Source organism: Arachis ipaensis, chromosome B09 (genome assembly GCF_000816755.2).
Source record: "Arachis ipaensis cultivar K30076 chromosome B09, Araip1.1, whole genome shotgun sequence".
Lineage (NCBI taxonomy): Eukaryota > Viridiplantae > Streptophyta > Magnoliopsida > Fabales > Fabaceae > Arachis > Arachis ipaensis.
In genome coordinates this window covers 143,182,126-143,192,299 of record NC_029793.2, presented here as the reverse complement: position 1 = coordinate 143,192,299, position 10,174 = coordinate 143,182,126, and the positions used below count along the sequence as shown (strand labels likewise).

At 35.3% G+C, this 10,174-nt stretch overlaps 1 pseudogene; it reads right to left on the bottom strand.

The window, feature by feature from the left end:
* LOC107617661 lies at window positions 4,314-7,483 on the bottom strand (annotated as a pseudogene).

The following is a 10,174-nucleotide window of genomic DNA, read 5'->3' as shown; positions in this document are numbered from 1 at the left end:
TAGTTAGTAAATAAGTAAATTAGTTAAATATAAATAATTTGGATTTATATCATAATTGATGCAGTAAAAATTGATTTATCTTTATTTTCGATGTTTAAATATTTGTGTATTAAATATTTTTTGTATGGCTGTCCTTGTGGCAGAAATTCCTTTTGTCGCAGATGGTGAATTTACCGTTGGGATGGAATTCAGTTCCAAGGAAGCTATTATTAAGGCGATAAAAGAGTATACCATACGAAGAAGCGTAGATTACCGGGTGTATGAGTCTGAGCCGTTGACATTTTATGCGAAGTGTACACAGTATGGGTCAGGGTGTGATTGGCTTATCCGGGTTAGCATGATCAGGCGGAAGTACTGTTGGGTTATAAGGAGGTATAATGGCAGTCACACATGTACCAGATCCACAATTTCTCAGGATCATTCAAAGCTGGATTCGACCACAATTGCAGAAGCAATAAAGCCGTTGGTTGAGGCTGACCCCGCCTTAAAGGTAAAATCGGTTATAGCAGAGGCGCAATCGAAGTTCAACTACATCGTTAGTTATCGGAAAGCATGGTTGGCTAAGCAAAAGGCAGTAGAAAAAATATTTGGAGGCTGGGAAGCATCGTACGAAACCTTGCCTATATGGTTTGAGGCCATGTGTCATAAGGAGCCGTCAGCTGTTGTACATTTTGAGACTATGCATGCATATCAAGAAGATGACCTGGTGACTGATATTTGGATATTGCATCGGGTCTTTTGGAGTTAGTACCCCTGCATTAGAGCATTCAGACATTGTAAGCCAGTTGTCCAGGTAGATGGGACTCACTTGTACGGAAAGTACAAGGGTTGTCTACTAGTGGCAGTTTCACAGGATGCCAACAACAATATCGTCCCAATTGCGTTTGCTATTGTGGAGGGAGAGACTTCTGATGCGTGGCACTTTTTCCTTAGAAACCTTCGTCAGTATGTTGTCACTCGGGATGGTGTGGGACTGATATCCGACCGTCACGAATCCATAAATGCAGCTGTGGAAAGGAGTAACGGTGTTTGGTCACCTCTTAAAGCTTTTCATATGTTTTGCATCAGGCATATAGAGTCGAATTTTCTGAGAAAATTCAAGGCGCCGTACTTGCAGAAACTGGTCGTCAATATAGGTAACGCTTAGTAAAGCTAATTAATTTACTAACGGAGTTACCTTCAATAAGTGTGTTTACCTCTTTTTTTACGTTTGTTTCTTTTTATCCTGCAGGATATTCGAGGACGGTGCGGGAGTATGAAGTACGCTACCAGCGTCTACGAGAACGGGGCGAGGCCTACACTAACTGGTTAAACCGAATCCCCCCGCGAACAGTACACGTTGGCTTTTGATGGTGGATATCGATGGGGGCATATGACGACGAATTTAGTGGAATGCATCAATTCAGTATTGAAGGGTGCACGCAATCTCCCCGTTACTGTCCTTGTGAAGGCAACATTCTACAGGCTTAACGAGTTGTTTACTCGAAAAAGAGCGGAGGCGGAAGCCCGGATTAATACTGGGCATGTGTTTTCTGATGTCGTGACCTCGAAGTTGCATGCAAACCAACTTGCATCAGGAAACATACAGGTTAGTTGCTTTGACCGGCAGAATGAGGTCTTTGAGGTGCGTGAGATGCCAAGTGGACTGGAGTTTGCAGTCGACCTACGTGGCCTTCGATGTGACTGTGATGAGTTCCAGGTGGACCGAATCCCCTGTCGACATGTGTTCGCATGTTGTGCCAACCAGCGACTGGATTGACAAATGTATGTGCATGATGTGTATAAGATGGACCAAGTTCGGCGGGTGTACCGAGTAAGGTTTAGGCCACTAGGTAATCCTACTACATGGCCTGCTTACAACGGACCTAGGTTCATGCCGAATCCGTTCCTGAGACGCGTGACGAAAGGTCGCCCCAGAATGACGCGCTTCTTGAATGAGATGGACACGCGAATGTTACGTCGGCCTAGGCGATATAGGCTATGTGGAGCTGAGGGACACAGCCGTAGCAGATACCGTCAGTCAGGTGGTGCAAATGCCGGCAGAGATGCTCAGTAAATTCACATTCTAAATTTCTCAAAACTAACTATTAATAACATCAACTATTACATACATTCATAATCAATTCTCAAGAATATTACAACATTAGAGATGCTGGTTATTTATTTATTTGCGATAGATCCCAATTTTTCTAATATATAACATTATAATTTATAATATTAATTACCTATTAAGTATTACTTAAGTAAAATTAAACACACATTTCTAAATTTTAAAAAATACTAATAATTATTCTCATTATCTTTTTTAATTCATTTTCTAATAACAATAATAATTAACTTCCTAACAATGATAATTATAATTAACAAAAATAAACTAACGTACTTTCAAAAATTAATACTAATCATTCAGTTTTTATTCCTACATTCAATTACTGACAACACAATAATATTTAATTTCCTAACAATTATAACTAAAAATTTAAAAAAGATTAAAAAAAACGTTGTATAAAAAAAATTAATAATAACCTGGTTTACATTTTATAATTTATTTTCTAAATATTAATATTCACTTCCTAACACTAATACATATATTAAAAAAAATTAAACAAATTTCAAAAAAAAATACTGCTTTTGTTTTACCTAAATATAACATCATCCTATTTACATTTTCAGATTCAATGTCTAACAACAATAATAATAATTAAGATCCTAACAACAATAATTTTAAAAAAATAATAATTAAAAAATTTCAGAAAAAAATAAAAAAAATTAAAAAATAGTCCTAACCATTCTATGTATATTTCTAAGTTTAGATCCTAACAACAACAACAACAACAACTAAATTTCTAACAATAATATTTGTAATTATAAAAATTAAAAAAAAAATTTAAACAAACTTACATAATCTGAATGATTGAGATAGTGTCTAATATGAAGCTCAGGACGATCAACATATTTAATTTTATATTTCTTTAGCATTTTCTTTTTTTTTTTCCACCATGCACACCCACTACCAGCAGAGGAATGAAGAAGAAGAATGAAGTTTTGAGGTTGAGAGTGAATGCTGAAAGTGAGTTATCGGATGGTGAGAGTCCCTACTGCATGCACTATGTTAGTATATTGGGCACCGTTTGGGGAGGTAGCTTTGCGTGACGCGTGTCCAGAGAGCCACAAAACGGACCATTCGAGTTGCGAAATGGATGTCGCATGGTCCGTGTTGCGAACTGGATGTCGCACGATCCAATTTCCTCATGTCCTGACTCCACACCAATGTGCAGCCTCCTTCCTTCCTATAACCGGGTGCAACACCAGCCACGGTTCTATATAGAAATTAAAAAGCGTATAAAAATACTTTTTTGATTAAAAATATATTTCACTAATCATTATTTAAGAAAATTCAATTCAAATACTAAATGATTGACATTGACCCAACCATAATTGGTGTTCATGCGCCATTTAACCTTATCGCTTTAGGCCTAAAACGTGGCCTCTAATGATACGGGTTCATTTCTTTTGAGATGTGGCCCAAAAGCTTGTTGTCGAACAAAGAAAAACAAAAACAAAGGTAAAGTTACAATTAAAAACTTATTTTACTAAAGCAGTTAAATTCAAGGTCAATTAAAAACTTCTCCTAGAGTTGAAAGCCCAGCTCAATCCTAGTGCTCTGTTTACAGTTCCACAAAGGGGACTTGATGTCTCTCAACTAGAGCTGCCGACGTAAAATTTAAATAAAACCAAAAACAGTTAAGACAATTTTTTAATAATAATTAATTACTCGTATGAAAATGTTTTAATGTCAGAATAACACAAAGGCGTGCTTTAATCATACCATCATGTGTAAATATTTGCACGTTTATTTTATTTTAAAATGGAAAGAAAGCGGACGCAATAATTGAAAAAATCTAGAAAGTCAGCATTTTTATTAAAATTTGGTCAATACTTAACCATCAAAAGAAAAATAAGTAATTTGATTTCACACACCATTAGATGAAATCTCATACCATTAAAAACATCAATGATAACTAATTGATGACTACAAATTACAAAACTTGCTCGTCCTAACATTCCTCGTTATAATTTGCCCCAGTGACCTTTGTACTATGTAAACATTACAAAATTTCTTCTACCTTTGTTGGCTAAGATCATTAGTTTACGACTATATTATCAGCCTGATAATGATGCTCAATCTAAATTGTCATAAATTATCCATTTTAAATTGACGCGTTAATGATGCAGAGTGTTCAGTGATCAATAGTGGCACTTTGAAAAATTCTTATGCGATCTTGAAGTCAAAGATATGCACCCATGAAAAGTTTGATGAGGGTACCCTCAAAAGTAGATTCATACTCATTGATCCACGTTCTTAAAGCTTTCGTTTTATTACACGAATCAGATCATCTAGACAGACATAAAAAGCACAAAGAAACATAAATCAAAGCATTCTAATGTCTCAAAATAACATACATCGACTTATTCAATATCAACACATTAATACGTCATCTTCCAAGACAAAGTAAAGTTTTTACCAAGAGGGATATTCAAGCGCTCAAACTCTACCATCTCAATATTATTTCTTCCATCTCCCTCATCATGCAAGTACTTATGTTCTGTTGTGTAAACTTTCACATTTGAGACATATGTCAATGGTTCTTCATCTATCATAACTCTGTAATTCTCCACCCCCATTTAATCCCAACACGCTAATCTTGTCAATAATCCAACCTTTTTCTAAAGCAAACTCACCTTCTACAACTTGTGACCAAACCTTCACAGTTTCCTCTCTCACAGTTGCATGAAAATCAATGTAGGTTGCAATTGGATAACCACTTCCAAGCTTCATCTCTTGCTGCTCATCATCATCAAGGAAGAGGTTACCTGTGGCTTCTCCATCATTTGCTCCTGCTGGGAATGTCACAATAAGGTTGAAGGGTGTGGTTCTAGCTTCCTTAGTTACCATTCCACCCTGTTGCATTGGAAGAATAACATTCTGATACAAATGCACATTCACCACATTCAAAGGTGCATCAAGTGTAACATAAGTCCCCTCTTTTGACACAATGGTATATGTCAAATCAAATAAACTATACCATGTTCCAGGTGGAAACAGTGCATTCACTTGTGTTTTGCCTTGTTCAAGAACAGGAGAAATTATCAAACTTTTTCCAAGCAAAAACTGTGTGCTGAGGCCATAACATTCAACATAGGATGGAAATGAGAAGAAAAGTGGCCTTGCAATTGGGGCACCACTAACATGAGCCTCATAGTTGAGTGTGTACAGATAGGGAAGAAGCTTATACCTCATACCCAAAGCATTTCTAGCAGACTCAGCAACTGAATCCCATAAATAAAGCTCCTGTCTTGGGGAATTAAGGTCTGCATGATCCCTTGAGAAGGGATAGAATGCACCAAGTTGAATCCATCGGTTACAAAGCTCTTCATGATCAGTGAAAGTTATAAAGAAACCACATATATCAGCACCAACCATTGGAATCCCATATAATCCAAAATTAAGCATTGTGATTATTGAGTATCCCAAATCCTCCCATCTGGATAAAATGTCACCTGTCCAATGTGCAACATACTTGCCTGAACCAACATATGTGGAGCGTGACAAGATAAAAGGTCGTTTTTTCTGAATGTCTAGAAGGGCTTTGTGAGTTGCAATGGATTCAGATAAACCATAGAGGCTGTGAGCATCATACTCTAGAACTCCATTATAATGAACCGCACTAGTGGCTATAGTTTTGGATCCTAAAGGAGCATGTACTCCTGAAGCATTGATTTTGTAGGGAGGGTTGTCCCATTTTGTGTTTGTTATGTCTCTACAATCAAAGCAGCATATCCAAGGTTGTGTTTCATTTGGACAAATCCTTCCCTCATGGATTCTGCACTTTCCAGTGCAGAAATTTGAAGCTTCATTCATGTCAATCCAGAGGCCATCAACAGGGACAAGTTCATGGAAGCGACGAATCTCGTCACCCCACCATGAAACTGTCTTTGGATTTAGAAAATCAGGGAAATATACTGCACCGGGCCAAACTTGACCCGTGAAGGGTTCCCCATCATGCTTGATGAAAACATCATTAGCCATTCCCCGTTGGTATACCTCATAGCTTTCGTTCACAGCAATTCCTGGATCAATGATCACAACATATTTCATGCCAATGTTGTGAATTTTGTCCAAGAACTTTAGAAGCTTGGAACGAGGGTAGTTGACTGGGTGGAGTGTGAAGTCCTTTGCCCCATCCATGTGATCATCATCATTCCAAATAACATCAAGTGGGATTTTAGCCTTCTGGTAATTCTCAACAACTTCTTCTACAACTGACACGTTTTGATATCCAAATTTGCATTGATGAAATCCTGTTAAATGTATACATAAGAGAAAATCATTGTTATAAATGAAAATTGTTACTAGAAATGATAATCAAAATGAAAAAAGAAAGTCATACCGAAAGCCCAGTAAGGCATTGGAGCTGGTCTTCCAATCAAAGAAGTGTATTGATCCACAACATTGAGAGGAGAAGGTCCTGCAAAGAAGTAAAAATCTAAAACTCCTCCAATGACCTTGTATGTTAGAGATGTGCCTGTGTAAAACACATCCATTCCATTGCTATTCAGCAACAGAACACCATGTGCATATGCCTTGCCACCCTCATTTCTAAGATCCATGTACACTGGGTGTGACCCGTATAAATCAGCATTCACATTGAAGGCTGATATGTCAGTTGTGAACAAAGTGTAAGGATCATTCGGATTTAGTTTGATTCCATGTGGCTGTGTGTGCTCTCCCAAACCATACAAAGAAGCATCTTTGGATAATTTGGTTGAAATTTCCAAGTATTGGTCCTTGAACACCAATGGACCAAATGGGTGAGAGTCATCATAGGTTGAGTTGAAAAGGGTGTCTCCATTTGACTTCCTAGTCACGGCAAAGCTGAAAGGGTCAGGAGTATAAGCAAGAACAAGCTCAGAGCCAGAGTACTCTGAAACCCAAGTTGAGTTCTTCGTTAAGAATTCAATACTTTGTTTTAGAGGAGGTGGTTGCTCCCTCGGCAAAAGATCATAAGGAACCTCCCACCTTTTGTTCTTTGCATCAGTGATGTGTACCCTCAAACGGTTCTCTGTCTCGTGTCTGCATAATTGAAAATAAACTTTGAGAATAAAACTAAAAAATGTGACTAATTGAATGCACATTTATGTTAAGTAGTGCTTACTTGGCATAAAACCTTAGAAGAGGAATATCAGCACCATAAATATTGTTAGTTTGTTTAACTTGGAGAAGTGCATGAATGGCAGCATCAGGTGCAATTTGAATAGATATGAGACGGTAACCTTGGCCAATGAAAGAAGAAGTGCTGGCTTGTTGAGCAAAGTGTAGAATACAAGAGAAGAATATGAGGGTAGCCAAAGGGCTACAAGGAGAAAACATAGCTAATAACTGAGGGAGTGTTGTCATGCACTGCATGATATTTATAATATAACATTATTAAATTGTATTTGTCTTTAATTTATATTGATAATGTACTGAAAGTGAATGAATAAAAGTGGATAGAGACATTAGACAATAGTCAAGGAGGTTGGAAATTGGAATTTCATTTTTGTAATGAAGTTTCAAAAGTCAGATACACGTCATATTCTTGGTCCATGTGAGTCATTCCTATTCATATACGGCAATGTGATGCTATTAATACAAATAGAAGCAAGATGCTTCTTTGAGTTTTTGGTAGACTAATGAATACTAAGGCCTAAGGTGGATGGATGCATGTCTTACGACTGTTTATTTTTTGTTGTTGGATTTATTTACATTAATTATGATGAATAATAGTACATATATTAATAGGGAAATTTTAATTAATGAGGGTTTAGAAATTACTACGTACTTTTTATTCTTTTTTCTAAATTCCCTTTGAATCCAAATTTCCTCTCTCTTACTGGAGGAATGAGATGCCTACATATTTGTTCGGAATGGTAATTGTGAATTCTTTATTTGAAGATATCTGGGACATAATTAATTTGTTCTTCAGATTAAGAAAGTGAGTGGACGATGATTAAAAAACTCATAGCAATTAGCATCCAAAGCTTCACTTTGTCTTATTATGATTTGTCCCCGTGAACTTTGTACTATATATAACTATATGTAGACTTTGTTACAAAACAGCAATATTATTTTCACACCAATAGGCGTTTATTTATTCTCAGTTATAGATTCTATATATTTATCTATGTTTATTCCATTTCTTTACAATTAAATTTAAAAGGTATTTAGGTGGACAAGTGTGCAAAAGAACATCTCTTCTAATTACGAAATTTATTTTACTTGTATCGACGCATTATTATTTTATAGTTTCTACATGTAGAAAATAACTTATTATTAGGAGTAATGAATAAAGTAGTAAGTTATGACTTATGAGTTTCAAATTCATTTTTTTAATATTAAGTTCATTTGAAAATTTTTAAATAAAAATATGATTAACCTACAACTTTTTAGATGAATATGGAGAAACTAATATAATTTGGTTATAATTTATTGGCAATTAATTAAGAGTATAATACTCTTTACTATTTAAGAAATAATATTTATGTTAAATTATACAGTTAGTCCCTATACTTTCAATGAAATTACAAATTAGTCCCTATAGTTTAAAAGTTTGTAATTGGATCCTTAAAGAAAATTAAAATTTGTAATTGAGTCCCTACCATTCAAACACCGTTTGATTTAACGGAATATTTCTCAACATATTCTCTATTTTAAACATGTGAGTTGCACGTGTTTAACAATAAGGACTAATTTACAATTTTAGTAAAAATACAGGACCAACACTATAATTTAACTATTTAAAAATGACCAACAAATCCCTAACCCACTCCACCCCCACCCCCAGCCCTCTCATTATCACTTCTCCACTTTCCAAAACACAGAAAAAAGAGGAAAGAACATCATGAATTAGATTATGTAGGAGATGGCTGCCGTTGTTATTGTTGTTACAATCTCAAGTGCTGTTTGGTTTAATGTAGCTTTAGCATTATGAAAAACATATTCAGATATGTACCAACGTTCCTCAAACGCTACCCTTCTCCTCACAAACATTTCATCGAATACCAAGAATGCATCTTTCATTCGTTGACATCCAAAAACATGAATTAACTCAAAACCCACAAATTTCTTCAAGTATGAACATAATTCGTTTGCCCAAGCTTGTACAAAAAATAAAAGAAAAACTACATTTACATGTTGAAGTAATCAGAGAGAGTTCAGAAAGATCGAACAGAGTTAAAGTTTGAGACTTTGTGTGCTACTACGATAAAAGGAAGCTGAATTTTCATAATGGATGAGTTTTGAATTCATTGTAATTCAACATTTCAAACCATATAATCAGCATCATTGAACAATGGTAGAAAAGCAAAAATGCAGCCCAGCAAATTATTATTTGCTTGAAGAGGAACTGAATTCGCAAAGAGGAAGGGAGGGAAAAAAGAAGGAAGCTGCTGTGGTGGTTGATGCCATGGCCATGACTGCCAGTGAAGAAGGGAGGGGAAGAGGAGAAGAGGGGAAGAGAAAGGATAATGGAAGAAAAGGAAAAAGAAGAAGTGCGCATTATGGTAAATGTGTATTTTTTATGATAAACGTTATTGAGGACCTAATTACAAATTTTATTTTTTTTTCGGGACCCAATTATAAGCTTTTAAACTATAGGGACCAATTTACAATTTCACTAAAAGTATAGGGACTAACTATGTAATTTAACCTAAATAAAATCAATTTTTATACTTGCAAATACTATTCAACAACAACATCCCTAGACTCTTCAATAAGAGCTTGGTCAGAGAAAGACTGCAATGGTAAATGTGTATTTTTTTTACAATAAATGTTATTGAGGACCTAATTATAAATTTTAATTTTTTTTGAGATCCAATTATAAGCTTTTAAACTATAGAAACCAATTTACAATTTCATTAAAAGTGCATAGACTAACTGTGTAATTTAACCTAATATTTAAGTACGGACCTAGTTTACTTTGATACATACTTTATAAAAAAAACACATAAAATCATTTTTTTTTTCAAATAAATGTACCTTATTAATATACAAATAACTAAAGTTTCAAGGCTTACTCATTCACGTAACAACATAAGTAAAGTACCCTCAAAAGTAAAAAATAAGTTCATAATT